We start from the raw sequence: 17,606 nt of genomic DNA on the forward strand, positions 1-17,606 counted from the left end.
CTGAATGCATTTCTAAATACATAGGTTAGCACGTGTGTAAATAGAGATATGATATGAGACTAAGATATCAAACTATAAATACATAATTATCAGATTAGTTTTCAAATAATACCATAATATATAACATCATATAATTTCTCCCATTGTGACATTATCAAAAGGAAATCATGGGTCAAAATCTAAAAGCGGAGGAGGAAAATGATAGTAATAAATGGCATCAAAAATATATATATAGCAAATATATATATATATATATATATATCAATCAACGGTCAATCAACACACACACACATATATATATCTATATAATAAGGCACAAAGCTTTTTGAAAAATGTATCAAAATGTATATGAGATACATTTTGATCCAAGGGCTAAGATCAATGCCAAATATATATCAATGGTTGGGATGCGTTTGATTCCCGCCCAAACACGCTCTGCTCTCTCTCCCACGCCTACCAAACACGCCTGCCTCTACCCAAACGTTATCCTCAACTCCCTCTCCCTCTCTCTCTCTCTCTCTCCCTCTCCCTCTCCCTACTGTGCTTCACAACCGATCTGAGATCAGATAGCATTGCTGAAGGAGGTCATCAATGGCTGAGATGTGTTCGATCTAGGGCTTGATCTGATCGATCTTGTAGAGATTCGGAAGGAGGTCGAGATCTGGCGTTCAGATCTGGCGTTCCGATCACATGGCCCATCGGATTGACGGAAAAAAAAAAATTTGGAAATTTCGACTTCTTTGGTTATTGATTTGTTGATTTTGAAGACTTCTTCCTCCTGAAGTGCTTCTGTGGTTCTGTGGTTCTACTTCTTCCCAAATTTCTGCTTCTGTGGTATCTGCTTCTGTGGTTCTGTGGTTCTACCTCCTTAAGTGCCCAAACTTTTTCCCAAGAATCGCCTTCTCTCTGAAGTAAGTAATTAGGGTTTAAAGAAAATGGAGTGGAATTTGGAGACATGTTTTCAGACATGTTTTCTTTGCAGACATGTTTTCTTTGATTTTGGTTTTGAATAGAAATTTCGCCTTCTCTCTGTGTTGTCATTAGGTATATGAGATAAAATTCACATTCAAACTGGTATATTTTGATTTTGGTTTTATTTAAAATGAGTACCTAATTAAAGTGGAATTGATAAACTGGTCCGACTCTGGTTTTGGTTTTGAAGATAATGGAATTGTTCAAATTGGTCCTATTCCCAATTACGGTTCCGAACCTAATTAAAGTGGAATTGATAAAATTTGAGTACTCAAACTTATCAATGTACTCAAACTTATCAATGTTCAAAACCAAATTACGGTTCAAAACCAAAATCAAATTTGAGTACACCTTTGCAGACATGTTTTTTTTTTTAATTTAAAATTCACATTCACATTGATAAGTTTACAAATTTGAGTACACCTTGATTTTGGTTTTATTTAAAATTCACATTCCAGTAGATCAGTTTATGAGAAAATTTGATCAGTTTATCAGTTTAAAGAAAACAAAACACTTTTGATGGTATCATATATTTGATTTTGTGCGTTTGGGGTGCAGCAGAGCTCTTCAGGAGGCCTCTGAACTATCAGCAGCAGCAGGAGAATGGTGGTTTTTCTTAGGGGTGTGGGAGTGAGTGTTTAGAGAGATGGGAAATTGGGTTTAAAGATTCAATCCCTCCTTCAAAATCCACCTTCAAATTCAAACCTTCGATTCCCTCTCCCTTTAGATCCGTAGCGTTCCACTCCAATCCCACCCCAAATTCCGAATTCTTGCCGAAGAAAACCCCTGTTTCGCCCCTCTCTCTCTCTCTCTCTCTCTCGCATTCGGTGTTTCTCTGCTTCTGTTACTTTCTCGGAGTCGTGTGAACAGGTATGTTCTGTTTCTCTGCTTCTGTTTCGCCACCTTTTCTTGAATTTCTAAATTCTAGGGCTTATTTGGTTTCTGTTTTAGTCAACCAACACTCACCCCCTCAAGAATTCGAGTTTCTTTTTCAGTATGTGTACTTTTCTGATAATTGAAAGGTAAATTGGGTTTTTTTAGGATAGCGAGTATGATTTTATTTTATTTTATTTTTTAGTTGTAAAACTTTTCTTTTTTTTCTTTTTTTTTTTAATTTGCTGCTCATTTATTGCTGTCAAACTAAATCCGTGAATTTGAGAGGCCCATTGAACTTTGTGGCTCATCGCATTCAACATTCCCTTCAAAATTTTGTGTCAGACCCCTTGAAGAATCACATTAATACAAAACTCTCTCTCTCTCTCTCTCTCTCTCTCTCTCTCTCTCTCATACCCTCAATCTTTATTGTTTTCATCTTCAGTAATATCATAGCTTCATTCAATTGAAATGTGTGAAGAGAATAGTCCAAGTACAAATTAGAACAAGAGACACTCTATGAATTGAAGTTTATGGGTTCTTCTGGGTCTACAATTCAATATGAATACTAGGTTATACAACATTTTTGCTTCTGGGTACTGAATAGTGAAGACCGAATTTGCTTTGATGGGTGTTCTTCTAATGAATTTGTTTTTTTTTTTTTTTTTTTTAATATCAGCTGCTTATGACAAGGAAGGTTTCGACTAAATTTAGACGTTTTAGGCATTTTAATATCTACTGGGTTTGATTTCTATTTGTTGCTCGAAATTGTGAAGTGGGAAATTTAGGGGAAATTAATGTTCTTCTCGAATTCTCTTACCTTTTCGGGAAGAAAGCGGGGATGAAGAGCTTTCTGTTCTTTCTAGGCACACCAAAGTTATTGTAACAGGAAACAACAGAACAACAGAACAAGGTGTCGTCAAGAAGGCTGTTGGTCTTGGTGGTTGGCATTGGCTGGTAATTTTCTTTTTTACCTTTACACCACTTTATCCTCTACTCATTTGACTTTAATCATATCATTGCTATTTTAAATTCTTTTGCCAAGTCACATTATTGTTATCTTTCTAGCTTTTTCAATTTCTAAGGCCTGTGGTGCTCTCTTGCCAGGTGCGATTCCTGAGTTTGAGCTCCTATTTCCCTTCTATTGAATGTAAAGAAATATAAGTGAAAATCATCCAAATTTAAAATTTTGTTTTCTCACTAAACATCTGTGTTATGAAACATATATCTATATAATAAGGGAAGAGGGTTTTTGGTGTTCTGTTTGTGCATTCTTATTGCAATTTTTATTTATTAATTTTTTTATGTAGCTTATGGGTTTGGATTTAATTTTTTTAAAAATTTTGGGTCTGAAATGTATCATGATTGGCAATGAGCTTTTACTTTGTTCACTTATTCTTTATTTTTATTTTTATTTTTCCACAAATTTAATATCCCAATACAACATCAAGGAACCGGCAAGGACTGCTAAATATGTAGCTGAAGTGTTATTTGGGGTTAGACCCAAATGTTTCTCTGCTGAATGGAACCATTAAGAGCACTACAATTTATATATAGAAAAATTAATGTGGTTTAAATTCATTATGGTTGTAGTCTTCACATTACCTAGAATCAATTTGCATATTGATTTTGTATGCATGTTTTTCTGATTTTTATGCGTACATGGAATTACTGTCGTATTTAATTTAGTTTTGGGATCTTTCCAATTATATAACTCTCCATAAGAAAATGATGTTTTATTTTAGATATTTAAATTTATTATTAGCAACACATTTAATTATCTATTTCTTGGCGAATTTTAATTGAAAGAACAAGAATTTTGTTTACGAAAGATAGAGGGTAACTCTTCTAGATTAATGTTAAAGACTTGCACTTTGGAATTTACAATTCATTTGCAATGACATCGCAATGGAGTTGATTTACATGATTGAATTTGTAATAAATCAAAAGTTAATATGTAATTTGTCATATCATTACATATAAAATTAGAAGAGATTGTTTTTTATTGGTGTGAATTCTTTTTCCAATTATTATTATTTTGTTTGTTTGTTTGTTTGTTTGTTTTTTTTTTGTTTTTTGTTTTTTTTGTTTGTTTTTTTGGGACGTATACATTGACCACTTCCCATCATTTCTCCCCTTATTTTATTAAGGGTAGCTCTAATTTAATGGATAAATAAAAAATATTGGAAATAACATATTAGTTGCTTTTTAAGAACAATAATTAAGAAATTGAGGTGATTCACCTACAAAGTGGCTTATCATACGTTAAAAACAGTAATGTCAGCTACTTCATACATTAAAAAATACTAAGAAAAATAATATATAGATCAAGAATTCAAACACAAAACAAATGTTAATAAAGTAATGTATGTTTTAAATTCACTTCACATGTGAATTCGACTGTAACCGAGTTAAACCACACACTATTTTTTTAATTTTTTAATTTAATATTCTAATTTTTTTAAATTCACTTCACGGGTACACGACTGTAACCGAGTTAAATTCACTCCCCTTATTTTAATTTTTTTTTTTTGATATACTATTTAAGGCTATATTTGTTTGGGTATACTACATAATTTCTCTTAAGTAGTTTTATGAAAAATCATCTAACCTTTGTAGGTCGATTGATTGATCCTGAACATTTTTGGCTATTTGATCACAACTTTGAGACACTTTTCATAAAACATTTTTATGATCGTTAACATTTTTGCAACACATAGACTGTAATATAAGAATTTTATTAGATTGTGCCTTCAGGCACGGGCAATCTCTGTTATTTTTTAAAAAGGTGTTATTTTTAAAATGAAACTGGTATTTGATGAATCTTTTTTCTCTTTGTTTCACTTTTTCAGGTTGGTGATGATATACGAATGATGATCCAAGTTAGGTTTTTTTTCCAATCAATTTGTTTCGTATGAATAAAAATTTCAGCATCGACAACCACCCTCCCTTCGAACTCGCACTCGCAAGGTTCGATTTCTGCCTCTCCCCTTTCATAGATCAGTTTATTACTTCTTTTAATTAATTTCAATAAATTTCTTGATTTCTAATTTCGTAGATCAATTTATTGCATTCCAGTAGATCAATTTATGGCTATGTCTGGTTTGTCTATATGGTTGCAACACCACCACCGCTGCTCATCATCACCACTGCCGCTGTTGATGCAAAACCCACTTCATGCTCAAACATAATGTGTTCAAGGAAAGCTTCAAGTAAAATTCTTCAATACTTTGAAATAGACCACAGCTCTATTCATACTTTTCTTATTTTTTTATTTCTCAATCAATAAGTAACTAATTATAAATACGAAAAATATTTATATTATCAAACAAATCACTAACTCATACTTTTGTACAGTATTATTACTATTTTTTTAAATAAGTTTTAAACATCCAATACAGACTCAACACAATGTATGCTACAACACTATGGATTGGGAATCAGATCACAGTGAACATTTTGAGTTGTGTATTGTATGTGTCTGTTTGAACCTACATGGAAGGAAGCACATGCGAATTTGGGACAGTGACTGCATACCCTTTCTCTTTCTTTTGATTTTTTAAGTATCTACTGTATTGTTCTGCATACTAATTTTGTAATTAAGTTCTGATGTCAAACTTAAACATTTCAATTGACTTAAACCCACTTCATATTGTATTGTTTTGCATGCTACATCCTTTCAATTTTCTCCCACAAAAGCACCCTGTCACAATTTTATATATATATTTTAATCTTAATGTATGTATTCCTTGCCTTCTATAGCTCCTACAGTATTACCTACACTTCCTTCACTGGGACAAACTTCATATATTATACCAAGGGATTGTTGATAGTGTATTATTTGCTTCTTTTGACAGTGGCATATATTCTTCAACCTTGAATAGATTTAATTTTTTGAATTGGATATTTTGATGGCTTTACTAGAAATGTATCAATGTGCTCTATCTTCATTTATTTATTTTTTTGAATTAATGATTGAAGACTGAATAGTGATCTTTGAAACATAAACTTGACACGCAGACCTGGCCATAATGAAAATGAAGATGTTCACTCAGTGAGGAAATCTACAGCAGGTCCGCATTTGAATATGAGAAATATGGGATTTGTTACGCTACACTAGATGTAAATTATAGTATTTATGGTGCATATATGGTGGTGAAAATCCATTAGAAAAGGAGATTGTAAACTTAAGACTAGGGAAAGCTTCGAGTAACTCACTTAGAGATCAATTAAAATTTGTTATTTAAAATATTAACATATAGTTCTGGGAAAGCTACTGAAGATTAAAGTTGGTTTTGTTGGTTGTTGTTTATGTTGGTTGTTGATTTACTTGATAGATAGTATAAATTTGTTTTGTTTTTTTGTTTTTGTTTTGTGGCATAAATTTATGTTTGGACTTTCTAAATAATAAATGGTGAACTTCAAAATACTCATGATTATAACGAATTTTGATTTTGGTTTTAATTTGAATTGGATACTTTGATGATGGTTATACTAGAAATGTATCAATGTGCTCAATCTTCGTTTATTTATTTTTCTTAATTAATGATTGAAGACTGGATAGTCATCTTTTAAACATAAACTTGACATGCAGATCTGGCCATAGAGCAAATGAAGATGTTCACTTGATAGTGAGGAAATCTCCAGTCCTCGATTTCTGCCTCTCGAACTCGGCTCGCAAGGTAGTCCTCGGTTTCTACTTCTCCCCTTCTCTCTCTGTTGGGCTGTGTGTTTTTTTTATTATTGCGATTTCTGATACTGTTTGGTTAATTTTAGGTTTTTTTTTTTGAGTTCATCGTGTCCTACCTCTCTCTCTCTTTCTGACGGGCTGTGTCTATTTTTTAATTGTATCTACATATGAATAATTGCGATTTCTGATGTTGTTTGGTTAATTTTAGTGGTTTTTTTGAGTTCGTTGTGAAATTCGATTATATTTGATTGGATGTTATTGTTGTTTATATTCATGTTATTGTGTGTACGAATTTTTTCCCGGAAAAAAGTACCCATAAAGTGCCTTCAATTTATAAATGTGGTTTCACACAATCACAGCACATTCGATCTTCCTTACCATTGCCAGACTTGGCTTGGAGAATGAGATTCAATTATTATGGTGTTACCCTCCCTCCGAAATTTCGACAATTTTTATTTTATTTTTAACAGGAAATTTCAACATTGTCGAGGAAGCATCATTGTATCAGTGAAGTTTCAGTTCAGTTCTTATCCTCGAGACAGTAAGTCTTCGCTCTCAGTTTTTGGATTTGATACATTGATTTCAATAAATTTCTTGATTTCTAATTTATCTTATTTGAAATATTGCATTCCAGTATAAAAATTGTTAATTTCTGTGTTTGATATTAAAGATTTAGATTTTGTAACAATTTTATTTGATGTAAAAATGTGAAGCAGCACAATTTCATTAAGGAAACAAGTCACCAATTCCTTTGTTGTTTTTCAGCTATGTTAACTCACAATTTCATTATTCTTTTTTGTTTTCCTCAAAGATGTTTGGTTCATAGAATTGTACAGCATTTGAGGATAACAGAGTATTTAACAATTCTTCCAAATTTGAGTTTGAATTCCCAAACGAGGCACAACTCTTGATAAAACAATGTAACCAAGAACAATAAAATGGCTGCATCATCCACAAAATAAAAATTCAATGATACGATCAATTTTTTTTACAACAATGATTCATCCCACTAAAAACATCACCACTAATAGCACTAATGCATTAAAAAAATAAAAAAATAATAAAAAAATACAACTCCAAGACCAAAACATCACATCATTAATGGCGGGACCCACTGCCACCTAATTAGTGGGAGCACTAATTAGTGCTCCCAAGCATTTTTCTTTTTTTTTAATATGATATCACCGTGATATTAAATTTTTTTTTTAACGTCCAATGCCCATTTACAAACGAGTAATAGTGTGATAAGTAAATTTGTTTATCTTATCATCATCTTTACATTAGTGGAATGGATCCCAATCATTAATTCAATTTGTTTTTATGGGATGATTGATAGTGGTATCATGGCTCAACACAATCCATATGTTGCACATATTGTTTTATAGTTTGGCAACTTAATTTCAATAGGACTTCTAATATAATATATCCTTTTAGTCATGGGGGAACCAAAATTTAAAGCTTAAATAAAAAAAAAAAAAAAACTATCCATGCATTCTTTTTTAATTGAATTGTCATTTGTGCTTCTATTTTATTGCACTTTTCATCAGGTTTATTTAAGAAAATTAATTCCATGATTGTATCCATAAATCCTATATCACATCTCTCTTGCTTGCTTTGTATCTTCAAGTGATTAACAGGTTTCTTGATTTCTTCAGTGCAATGGTATTTTAAAGTGCGTAGGTTTCTTGATTTCAAATTTAAAACTCTCTCTCTCTCTTTTCTCTCTCTCAGCTTTTGTTGTTTCCTTCTTTCCCCCATCAGAGCTCACTCCGATAAGTTATTTCTCTCAGATTTTGTTGTTTCACTCCTCTCCTTCTTTCTCTTTCAGCTTTTGTTGCCCTCCGTGAAATTTATAATTTTAAAGTTGCCCTTTTGTTCTCTATTCTGTTTAAAATATGTAGAAATTCAAACATGTCTACAACTCCAGATATTGATTATTCTTTGTTTTTCCTTTTCCCCTCCCGTTTCTGCCTCTGCTACATTAATTTTGTTTCCTAGCTCTTTGATTTACACATTATGATGAGAAGGTAGACCAATGTAGCTCTTTTTTATTTTTTAGATAACTAAATGAAGAGTTATGTTCGAAATCAAAAGTACAGCGTTGATAGGAAGTTGACTGACTGGAATACAGGGAGAAACTAAGCCTGGGCGCAAAACACTTCTCCTGATGATGGTTTATCAGACAGACTTATGCCACTGGGACACCCAAGTATGTGTTCCATCAGTGCAATGGTATTTTAAAGTGCGTAAGTTTCTTCATTTTTCATTCAAAAATTTTAAATATGATTCAAACTCCAAGGTTTATTTGGTAGCACATTGTTGTTCATTGTTGGTTTTCAAATAATTTCTTCTTCCATGTGTTTGTTTTTTTTATTTTTATTTTTTATTTATTGAGTTGGCCTTCCATGTGTTTTGTATTAGCCACAACTGGTTGCATATGTAATGCTTGATGAAAAGGTTCAGTTAGAAGGATCATTTGCTTACATATGTATTATCATGTGCAACGTCTCCTATTTGGAACTCTAGAACCTTTGTACACTTGAGAAAAGTCTAATATCTATATTCAAACATATTATTGTGATTTGTGAATAAGGTACTGCAAGTCCAAGGAAAAATCAAACACTGAATTTTCATTATTGATGAGTTCGTTTTTTTAACTTTTACATTTGATTCATTGTTTCTAGATTTATAGATGTTCATTTAGGTAATTTTTGTGTAGTTAGTTCAGTTTATAGTTGTAGCAAATTTTGAAAATATTTCTCTTATATTTGGTTAGAATGGTTTAGATAATTCCAACTAAAAAGTGAAGCGTTGAGATTTTTTTCACTCTCTCACTATTTCCATTTGTCTCTTCTTTCTCACCATACCTCTTCTATCTTCTATTGACTCTCTCTTCTTTCCCTACACCTACAACACTGCTGTTCACCCCTAAGCCATCACTGACTCTGTTCGCCTCACATGTGCCTCCTCCGCATCCCCTTCATTCCCTGCTAATGATGTCGCCACCAGTGGCAATGGATGCCTCCCAAACTTTTTTTTTTTTAATCTATTTCCCATTTGTATCCTTTTTCCCATTTGTTTTCTTCACACCATGCTTTTAGGTACGGGCATACACTAAATTTTCTTTACACCGTGCCTCCCAAACAATGTATGATGCTAAATTTTCTTTAGGGAATTGACCCACAATGCCTAAAATATTGTTCTGTTGCTATACATGGTGTAATTGGTATTATTTATGCATTTGTATTTGTTGTATAGGTACTTTAACTCATTGCAGAGTGAATGTTTCTGCCTGTTTCCAATCTGATGTAAATATGGTCATTTTAGCACCAACGGGAAGTGGAAAAACAATATTTTTTGAGCTTTGCATTTTGAGACTGCTCTCAAGGTTCATCTCTACAGAGGGAAGATTTATTCACTTAAAGGGAATGCTTAAAACAGTAGGCTTTCTACAATTTTGTATATGAAAATTTTTTAGATGTTTATTTAAACACTGAAAAGTGTAGAAGATTATTGATTTCACACCTACAGATGTTCTTTATTTCATTAACTTTGTATTGTTGGTTGGTTTTGGGAATAAACTCCTCATGTTGTGGAAGGAATTTTGTTATTATTTGATTTATATACAGATATATAATATATTTTTAGGGTCTATTATACCTTATTGTCTGACTGATGAGGTCTATTATAATTGTTAAATCCATAATTGCTTCAACAGTTGAAATCTTTTCCTGTATGCGTTCACATTTATCAGTGATTAGAAAAGGGATGTACCTTACAAAACATTTACAGTAGTATTTAGTCCTTACATAGGTGTTTCCATGATTTTATATATCTGTTGTGTTACATAAGGTTTGAACAAAATATATATGGTCTCTCTGCACCATTAGTAAGTTGTTGTACTTGATTTTTTCTTATTTTCATGTGGTGTAGATTGTGCTGAGAATACATTTTTTAAAATCTCATGTGACCATGTAGGCAAGTTAAATTTTTTTTTTCCCCTATATTTTTTCTCATGTAGTTTTGGGTTTATAATTTGCAAAGAACTATTACAATGTTGAGTTGTGGCAATAGCACTAGCAAGTGTGCATTGCTTGGTGTTTAAAATTAATTTTTTTTAAATTACAAAGTATTGATTGGTGTGCATTTCAATTTTAATTTTTTTTTATAGATTATAGAGCATTGGCTGGCATGCATTGTTTGATATTCAATTTTAATTTGATTTTTTTTTTTTTTTGTAATTGTCAAGCATTGGTTGTGCATTGTTTGGTGTAATTTTTTTTGGATTATTGTGTTAACAAATGTACAATATCTTTGGTTTGTGCGTTTTATTTTGTATCTATAATTTTTTTTTTGACTTGCTTGGTAAGGATGCTTTTATTTTTAATTTTTGTGTTGATATGAAGTTTATGCTTTAGAGTCATAAAGTTTGTTAATAAAATCAAAATGTTTATGATTGAGTTACTTGACGTACTTTAAATAGTTGATTAGGAAATGTTTATTTTCAAGTTTTAAAAAAAAAAAGAATTTTTCAAAATTAATCACACCTTGATTTATATTTTGACTTCAATTTTTTAGCAACAAATAGAATAAATTATATTTTAACCCAACAATTTTATATTTAATTACATTTTGATTTTATCATTATTTGCACCGTGCCTTTAGGCACGGGCATACACTAGTATATATATATTACATAGCTATACAATATATAGACAGATATGCATACGCATACAACTCTCCCGCATCTCTCTCGTTTTTGGCAAAACGCGTTTGACACACGGCCTCACTTTTGCGTCATTGGCCGACAAAAGCAGGCTTCTCGATTGTCGCTTGCCTCGGCTATCTCTCATTCCTTGTCTTCTTCTCTTCAGCCTTCTTCTTAATCACACTCGTCTGCGTCTTCTTCTTCACCTCACTCTTTTCTATCTCTTCTGCAGCACTCTCTTCTGTTTCTTCTTCCTCATCGAGAGACAAAGAAACTGAACGGAGGAGGCCAAACCCCAGTCTGTTCGCTTCTATTTCTCTACAACTTATTTCTTTGACACCTTTTAGCTCTAATCCATGGCTTTCTCATCCCGTCCCCTCACTTTGTTTTTGGACCTGAACGATTCCATAAGCTCTGCTGGGCTGAGTGCCTCTACTCCTACTCTTCCTATCATTCCTCTGCCTGACCTTCTTATGATGTCAATTGAGCAAATCATGGCAGCTCAATCTGACATAGAAGCCAATCACTTCACACTGACGTCCTGTATGGAGACGGTGACGACAGTCACAAAATTGGCTCACCGATTGTAGAATAGGACGAGTGAGCTCCATCAGGTCAACGCCCAACTCTCTCTGCTTCAGCGCATGTACAAGGATGCGCGAGCAGAAATAGGCGCACTGAAGGCCAAAAATAAAGAACTTAAGTGGAAGACCACCTCAATGGCCCGATTTGGAGCAACGTCGTTCTTGGCCTTTGATAGTCAGGAGGGAGTCGTCGCTCTCGACGAAAGCACGGGGGCAGGGGCGTCAAGGGTCGCCCAAGGTGATAAAAGAAGAAGAGAGCCGTGGAAGAGGCGAGTAAGTAAGATTAGCGTATGGCCGGAAAAAAATGAAGGGAGTTGGTTTTTTTTTTTTTTTATGTTTATTTGGATTGGCGTGTGGCCGTAAAAAAAATAAATGGTGTTTTTTTTTTATGTAAATATTTGTATTTGGATTTGTTTTTGTTTTTATGTTTAAGTACTGAAAAATAAAATTAAAAAGCAAAAAAAGAAAAAGACAATTAAACCCAAACAAAAAAATAATAATAATAAGAAAAAATAAAAATAAAAGAAATTAAGTCTAATAGCAAAATAAAAAAATAAAATAAATTAAAATAAAATAATACCAGCATAAATTAAACTTAAAGTATATGTGAAGCAGTTGAACATGATCTAACAATCAATTTCTGGCAAGAGCATACAGATTTTAAAAAATATGTGAGGTGAAAGCTCATAAGTGTGATATCAAAAATAGAATAAAATCTGAGGGGATTTTTATTTATTTATTTATTTTTTAAACTAATCAAGTTTAAATTCTGCCCCTTGTTTCATTTGGCAAAATCAATAGGAGATATGAACAATGAAAGCTCATAACTGAAATATTCTCCTCAATAATATCAAATAGGATGCCAAATGTTACCAATAAGGATGCCAAAATGATACCAACATGCAATCTACCAAGGATACCAATATGCAATCTAGAAGATTTAACAATTATCATAACTCAAGCATTATGTAGAATACCAAATATTGCTCATACTAGGTTAAACTCAATATAATCTCATGGAGCTAATGTGAATCTAAAAAATGAAGCATGTTCAAGGTATAACAATCCATATACCAAAAAAAATCATGAATTTCAATATATAGCACACATTTTAAGCATATGCATGATTTTTAGGCAAGAGCATCATCAAAGAGTATACATTGCAAATCATATGAAGCATAATCAATCTTTTTCATATCAAAGTAATAATAGTATTAACTCAAAGGGTATAAGATAGAATTTTTACCTCAAAAGCTTGAGAGAGTATATGAGGCATACGTTAGATTCAAGAGATGGAAACTTTTCAATTTTCAATTTTCAATTTTCTTTCATGAGGAGTTTATCTTAAAAGGGTTTAACAAGTATGTTAGCAAAATGATTTCTCTCCCTAAGTTGGTGCTACCCTTTTCTAATGTGATTTGTGTAAATATAGCATTCATAGAACAAACACTATTACTCAATAAAAATACAGTACAAATCACTTCTTATCACAAACTCAAAAAGTGAAAAATAATTCAATGGTCAAATAAGAGTTTGGAATGCTATTTTTCAGAATTTTCAAGTTGTAGCACATAGCATAATATGCATAAGAAAATAGTGTTATGCTCTTTGTTTTATTAAAAAATGATGCAACAATCTCATTTAATCACATAACATTATTAAGAGACATTTTCATTAATGCAATCCACATACTCAAGTGTGATAAAACATTTTACTTAATGTGGAACACAACATGAATGTTATAAACAATTAATTCAACAATTTATCAATCAAAAGCATTTCATGAGATGTATACCAATATAATCCATATTCAAAAGATATTCAATAGGATAGATGTAATGTCTCTACAAACATATGATACTTCTTTTCATTTAGACATTATTGATGGATCATAATCAACGAATTTCATAACTCATTCAAATATTCCAATGTAAAGCATATAAGCATGAAATTTTCATATTGAGCATATTCTTGAGATCATAAATGTACAATTCAAAATATAGATAGTATACATCTCAGAAACATGCTATGACATCAAAATTGATTCTACAAAGATATGACTCAAAAAGGAATTAACATATTAGTAATAAGAAAGCTTTTTTCATTTTGAATTCTACGACAGAGTTTTGTGAAAGAAGAAAATGTTTCATCTTTATGTGCTAAAAACATAACCCATGTAAATCTTGAATAATCATTAACAATAATAAGACAATAATGTTTACTACTTAGACTAGATGTCCTTGAGGGACCAAATAAATCCATATGTAATAGTTGTAAAGGTCTAGTTGTGGAAATATGAGATTTTGATTTAAATGATGTTTTAGTTTGTTTTCCTTGTTGACAAGCACTACAAAGATGATCTTTTTCAAATTTAATTTTTGGAAGTCCAATGACCAAATCATTTCTCAAAAGTTTAGCAATTAAATCCATATGAGCATGACCAAGTCTTCTATGCCATAACCAACTATTTTCATTATTAACATATAAACATTTAACATCACTGGCATAGAGATCATTAAGATGAAAAATATAAACATTATCATGGTGATTACCAACGAATAAAACTTTATGATTATTTGTGCTTTCAATTGTGCAATGTGATTTATCAAAAATAATTCGATTACCTTTATCACATAATTGGCTAATACTATAGGTTACTATTAACAAGTAAAACATTTTCAATAGAATGGTTAAGAGAAATATCAATGCTACCAATACTGATGATTTTTCCTTTCTTATTGTTTTCAAAAGTAACAAATCCTCAATCTTTCGATGATAGTTTAGTAAAGAATGATTTATCTCCAGTCATGTGTTTGGAACATCCACTATCAAGGTACCACTTCCCTTCTTTAGCTTTGGACTTAAAGCAAACCTACAAGATGACAATCAAGTGTTGGTTTTTGGTACCCATAGTCTCTTGGGTCCTTCTTGGTTAGTTTTGTTAGATCCATTAATAATCCAAATCTTTTTAATTCCCATGTTCATATTCTTTTTAGAAGGACAATAAGATATATAATGGTCTTTCTTTCTATAATAATGACAAGTAATATGAGGGTGTGTCATGAGAGGTGCCTTTTAAAAAATTGTATTGAGATTCTTTTGTTTCTTAATAGGGTCATATCCAATACCCGCTTTATCAAAAACACATCTTTGATTTCCAAGAAGCATGTTGAAATTATCTCTACCTTTTACAAAATTTTCAAGCGTTTTTGTTAAATTGTCAACATTGTTTTTTAAAGTAGTTTTCTCATTAGAGATTGTATCAAAATCATTTTTTAAAATAATTTTTTCTTTCTTTAATTCTTTTACATTAATAGATAAAAATGCAACAGATTTCTTCAACACATAATTTTTGGCACAAACTTTTCTAAATTCATTTGATAGTTCATGGAATGCACTTTCAAGTTCTTCATAAAGAGTAGTTACCTCATCTTGAGTAGAGTCTTCATCTTCAAGAGCCATGAGATATAAGTTGGCTACTTCATTTTCAATTTCATCACTTGAACTTTCATCTTCACTTTCTCCCCAAGCTGCTACCATGGCCTTTTTTTTCCTTTTGTAGTCTTTTCCATGATTTTTTAATTTTGGACAATCCATCTTCATATGTCCAAGATTTTTGCACTCATAGCAAATAGTAGGCTCTTTCTTGTTATCTTTGTTGTAATCCTTCTTGAAATGTCTTCTTCCTCTATAATTGTTTTTCTTGAAGTGCTTTTTGATATTTCTACTAAATATGGCATAGCTTTCATCCTCACTGGAGTTTTCATGTTCTTCTTCATTTGATGAGGCTTTGAATGCAATTCCACTTTTCCTTTTGTTTTCAACATCCTCATGTCCTTTTATGGTGATCTCATGAGTTATAAGGAAACCCATAAGCTCATCCAATCCAAGTGTAGAGAGATCTTTGGCTTCTATAATGGCGGTGACCTTTGTTTCTCAATTCTTTGGTAAACACTTAAGAATTTTTCTTACCAACTCACTGTTAGTATAAGTTTTGCCAAGAGATTTCAAAGCGTTTACAATTTCAGTAAATCTAGTAAACATACTTGAAATAGATTCATTAGAGTTCATTTTAAACAATTCATAACTATGAACAATCATATCAATACGAGATTCCTTTACTTGGTTTATACATTCATAAGTTACTTCAAGTTAGTCCCAAATTTCTTTTGCCGAATCACAACTTGAAATTCTATTATACTCCTTAGAATCTAATCCACAAACAAGGGTGAGTTTGGCTTTAGCATTGGCTTGCAATAATTTGTGATCCCTCTCATCATATTCATCTTCAGTTTTAGGTACACTAATATTGTCTACTAATTTGGTAGGAATTTTTGGACCTTTGGTGACAATAATCCACATAGCATAATCAGTGGCTTGTAGGTATAGGGTCATCTTATCTTTCCAATGACTATAGTTGTTTCCATCAAATAATGGTGGCCTATTGGTGGCTTGTCCTTCAGTAGTGCTAGTGCTAGCTAAGGTTGCCATGGATTGAAACTCTTAGATGGTTAAATCTAAAGCAAGAGTCTAGGCTCTGATACCAATTGTTACCTAAAAGACAACCTAAGAGGGGGGCGAATTAGGTTTTTACAATTAAAATTAATCATACCCCAATAAAAATTATGACTAGGAAATAAAAATAATTAAAACAAGTGTCTTAACAACTATGTCAGTTAATGATTTTAGCATAGTAAAAATATAAAATATAGCTATGGAAATTTAAAATAAAATAAGGAGATAAGGGAGAGAGAGACAAACAAATTTATAGTGGTTCAGCTTCAACTCAGCCTACGTCCACTCCTCAAGCTTCACTTGAGATTTTCCACTATCTTCTAGCTTTATAGGGGTGCTAGCAACCTCTTTACAAATGGAACAATCATTCACGGATTTTACACAGACTTCACAAGTCCAAATCCTTACAAATCTTAGGTGATTCACAATCACTCTCAAGATTTCAAGAACACAGTGTTTGCAACACTTTTACAAGATGAAATGGTATTTTTGCTTTCAAAGAAAGCTTACAATAAATATCTCTCAAAGATAGATATATAAAATGAAACTTTGATTTTTCTGTAAATCTCACACAGGAAAGATGAGCTTAAAGGTATAAGGCTCAGTGTATAATTTATGAGAATAGATGTGAGTGATTATAGATCAAAGAATATTTTTGGGTTTTTTGTAACTTGTTTACATTAGAGGCTTTGGTATATATGACCGTTGTAATCATTTGAATTTATAGCCGTTTATAGCCGTTGTACTTCCATCATTACCAATTTGAATATCTTCCACTCCATCATTACAAATTTGAATATCTTCTACTTGAACCTTTTGAACCTTTTGGCATTTTGAACCTTTATAGCCGTTGTACTTCCATCATTACTAAGTTGAATATCTTCCACTTGAACCTTTTGAACCTTTTGGCCTGCTGTTGTGCTAGGTTGTTTGAACCTTTGTTTTGGGCTGTTTGAACTCTTGATTTAATCAAATACTAAATACATTCTAACAATATTTAGGATAAAGGTTTAGGTGAAAAATAATGGGACAAAATAAATTTTGATTCTATTTTTCTCTTTCAAATGAATCATCAAAACAAATTTTGATTAAAATATAATTAAATAAATCATCAAAGTAAATTTTAGATTCTATTTTTCTATTTCAAATAAATTAAAACATAATTAAATAAATCATCAAAATAAATAAGTCTAACACAATGATCTTCACAAATTGTAGTAGCACTACAAACAATTTGTACAGCGAACAAAACCTGTGTTTTAAA

At 31.7% G+C, this 17,606-nt stretch overlaps 1 long non-coding RNA gene across 8 annotated transcripts; it reads left to right on the forward strand.

Moving 5' to 3' along the window:
• Positions 1 to 320: 320 nt before the first annotated feature.
• LOC114274272 (uncharacterized) lies at positions 321 to 10,192 on the forward strand. Of its 8 annotated transcripts, XR_014335154.1 has the most exons (10): positions 321 to 911; positions 1,531 to 1,842; positions 2,525 to 2,802; positions 4,698 to 4,815; positions 4,927 to 5,057; positions 5,866 to 5,918; positions 6,440 to 6,527; positions 7,006 to 7,076; positions 8,595 to 8,777; positions 9,794 to 10,192. It is a non-coding gene; the product is annotated as an uncharacterized LOC114274272 (long non-coding RNA). The 8 variants fall into 8 exon arrangements; XR_014335158.1 differs by lacking the exon at positions 9,794 to 10,192 and having other exon boundaries at positions 4,904 to 5,057; positions 8,595 to 9,456; XR_014335157.1 differs by lacking the exon at positions 9,794 to 10,192 and having other exon boundaries at positions 4,924 to 5,057; positions 8,595 to 9,454.
• Positions 10,193 to 17,606: the final 7,414 nt, after the last annotated feature.

Source organism: Camellia sinensis, chromosome 7 (assembly GCF_055761805.1).
Source record: "Camellia sinensis isolate YWXY chromosome 7, ASM5576180v1, whole genome shotgun sequence".
NCBI lineage: Eukaryota > Viridiplantae > Streptophyta > Magnoliopsida > Ericales > Theaceae > Camellia > Camellia sinensis.